Source organism: Mandrillus leucophaeus, unplaced genomic scaffold, assembly GCF_000951045.1.
Source record: "Mandrillus leucophaeus isolate KB7577 unplaced genomic scaffold, Mleu.le_1.0 Scaffold159, whole genome shotgun sequence".
Taxonomy (NCBI): Eukaryota; Metazoa; Chordata; class Mammalia; order Primates; family Cercopithecidae; genus Mandrillus; species Mandrillus leucophaeus.
In genome coordinates, this window is record NW_012101576.1 from 580,011 (window position 1) to 583,489 (window position 3,479).

General features: G+C 46.5%; 1 long non-coding RNA gene across 1 annotated transcript in view; it reads left to right on the top strand.

Annotated features, from left to right (window-relative positions):
• The first annotated feature begins 239 nt into the window (after nucleotides 1-239).
• The window catches only part of LOC105536392, a 36,264-nt gene continuing 33,024 nt past the window's right edge, over nucleotides 240-3,479 (top strand). The window contains exon 1 of the long non-coding RNA XR_001005578.1: nucleotides 240-479. This is a non-coding gene — a long non-coding RNA (uncharacterized LOC105536392). The remainder of the gene's footprint in view (nucleotides 480-3,479) is intronic.

Sequence of the window (3,479 nt, forward strand, 5' to 3'; positions counted from 1 at the left end):
AAGATATTCTCTAGGCTAACTAGAAGAACTGTAATTACAGCTCTTTTAACCTTCCCTTTCTCCGTGTAGGTTTCCCATTGAGTGTTTTCAATGGGAAATGTCTAACTGCGCTGTGGGTGTACACCACGGCCGGTTGCTATTTTTGGAACACTTGTGAATCCTGGGCCCAGAGTCATGACCAATACTGGTGAGTCATACTCCCCATACAGAGCTCCCTACACACTGGCTGTCAGAAAAAAAAAAAAAAAAGCAAAACAGAAGTTGCCATCTCGTCCTGTGCTCCAGCTGTCTCATTTTACCTTCTGAAATGATGGAGGAAGTTCTGCTGACGATGGGGTCAGGGTAACAGCAGACTTCTGAATAACCCTGCACCCCCAGAAACCTGCAAAGGACACAGGCCTTCTTGGTGGTCTCCTCCTGGATACCTTGCTTTCTCCTGGAAGAGCCCTCCCTTCCACCCCGGATATCACTGTGAACCTGTAAGTGGCAGTACCTTCTTTCTGGTAGGCAATGTCTACTGTGCCATCCTAGGCAGGTATAATACATAAAATAACCTGTCACCTGGGACCATTAGCCTCTTTAACAAAGGACAAATTTCATTCCATACTGGAGAGAAAGTGTCCTGGAGAGAGGAAACATGTTGACTTAAAGTCACACAAAGGTGCAAAAACCTGACGGTAGTCCTTTTTGGGGCAGAAAAAAAGCAGAGAGTTGAGGAGGATAGAACTCTCAATCACAGACTTGGGTACTTGTGGACTCTCATTCAGGTTGGGGGTTATTAATTTTTTTTTTTTTTTTTTTGAGACAGAGTCTCACTCTGTCCCCCAGGCTGCAGTGCAGTGGCGTGATCTCGGCTCACTGCAACCTCTGCCTCCCGGGTTCACACCATTCTCCTGCCTCAGCCTCCCAAGTAGCTGAGACTACAGGTGCCTGCCACCATGCCTGCCTGGCTAATATTTTTGTATTTTTTAGTAGAGACGGGGTTTCACCGTGTTAACCAGGATGGTCTCGATCTCCTGACCTCGTGATCTGCCTGCCTCGGTCTCCCAAAGTGCTGGGATTACAGGCGTCAGCCACCGTGCCAGGCCCAGTTGGGGGTTATTCAGACTCCTTTGCTTAGCTATGGTAGATGGCTAAGTTTTTGCTTCCAAGTTCTGACCATGAGACATGTAGAGCCAGGGAGGAAAGAGAAAACCCAAACCAGGTCACTGTTACCTGTGAATAAACACCTTGCTCGAGTTCTGAGAAGAGGAGTTATAATACTAAATGTTAAGTGGAGGTTTTCACTCCTCTTCAGATTTTGACTTTCATAACTCTGCCGTCCCTTTACTATAGAGAACTGAGAAAGAATAGTATTTGGGCATGTGAGGAGATTCCAGCTGCATAAGCAGATCATGAATGTTCCCAGTGCCAAGTCCTCAGCGAAGAGTGCCCCAGGAGTTTCATTCCTACTGACCAACCTGGGTAACGCAGGCATAAGAACAGAGAGAGAGGTGGTGCTTTTAAAAATAGATCTGACTTAGTAGTCTTTAAATAACTAAGGATTATGATATGGGAGAGGGCTACTTTGCATCTCTATCTCTGCTAAGAGGAGAACTTGACAAAATGGGCATGAAACTAAAGGGATTTGGGCTTGCTAAGTATAATGACTTCTAAAAGGTAAGAAAGCTGCTGAAGAAGAGTATTTGCTTCTCTGTAGCAGGATGGACTCTTACTTGACTGTGATGGTCACTGAAATGTAGCCTACCTTGACATAGAGTAAATTCTTGCTATTCAAAGTGTGGTCCCCAGATCAGCAGCAGCAGCATCACCTGGGAACTTGTTAAAGATGCTGAGGCCCCACCCTGACCTCCTGAATAAGAATCTCCTCTCAGCCGGGAGCGGTGGTTCACACCTGTAATCCCAGCACTTTGGGAGGCCGAGTTGGGCAGATCACGAGGTCAGGAGATTGAGACCATCCTGGCTAACATGGTGAAACCCTGTCTCTACTAAAAAATACAAAAAAATTAGCCAGACTTGGTGGCGGGTGCCTGTAGTCCCAGCTACTTGGGAGGCTGAGACAGGAGAATGGCGTGAACCCGGAAGGTGGAGCTTGCAGTGAGCCGAGATCGTGTCACTGCACTCCAGCCTGGGCGACAGAGTGAGACTCCGTCTCAAAAAAAACAAAACAAAACAAAACAAAAAAAAACTCCTTTCTAACAAAGTTCCCAGGTAAAATGCCTGAACCTTATGAACTGAGAAGCACTGGGCTAAATGATCTTTGCAGATTCCTCCTGTGATGGTTAATACTGAGTTTCAACTTAATTGGATTGAAGGATGCAAAGTATTGTTCCTGGGTGTGTCTGTGAGGGTGCTGCCAAAGGAGATTAATATTTGAGTTAGTGGGCGGGGAAAGTCAGACCTACCCTCAATCTGGGTGGGCACAGTCTAATCAACTGCCAGTGTGGCCAGAATAAAAGCAGGCAGAAGAATGTGAAAAGACTAGACTGGTTTAGCCTCCCAGCCTACATCTTCCTCCCATGCTGGTTGCTTCCTGCCGTCGAATATCAGACTCCAAGTTCTTCAGCTTTGGGGCTCGAACTGGCTTCCTTACTCCTATTATGGGACTCATCTTGTGACTGTGTGAGTCAATCCTCTTAATAAACTACCCTTTATATATAAATCCATCCTATTAGTTCTGTCCCTCTAGAAAACCCTGACTAATACACCTCCTATTTGAGGATTTCATGAGCTGCCAGTAGTTGAGAAGTGGTGCAGCCCCTCTGGGGAGGGAGGCCTGGCTGCTAAGGAAGTGGGAGGCACACTGGTATTCTCCTCCCAAGCCACAGCTCTCCACATGCCTGTTGTACAGGGGAGAAAGTACACCTTCCTCCTCAGCCTCAAGGGTACCATAGCTTCGGGTCCTCTGAACACACGAGACCCCCTGTAGCAAATACCTGGGAGCCCAGACAGCTTGTAGAGATGATCTGTGCCTCCCTCAGACCCACGGAAGACTCCCAGAGCAAGGAGGGAGGTAGGCAGTCCAGTGGTCTCTGCAGATCCCAGCTCTCCTCTCACTTGTAAAAGCTATCTTCTTGCCTCCCTGGGGGCCACAGGTGACAGGGAGTGCCCAATTTCTCATCTATTGAAGAATCATAAACCAACTAATATATTTTTTCCAGAAGGTTTTTTAAAAGTCATTTTTATGTAAATTGTTCATAAATACCAATGAGAAAAAGAACACCCAAAACTAATATAGAGAGTGAAGGGTCTCAAGACACAGTCAACAACCCTTTTGACTAAGAGGATCTAGTTCACAGACACACACACAGAGAGTGTGATCACCCTGCTGCTGATATTAACTACTGCCTTAGTCAGCTCAGGCTGCTGTAACACAATACCATAGACTGGGTGGCTCAAACAACAGATATCAATTATCTTACAGTTCTGGAGGTGTCTTATAGTCCAAGATCAAAGTACCAGCAGATGTGATCCTTGGT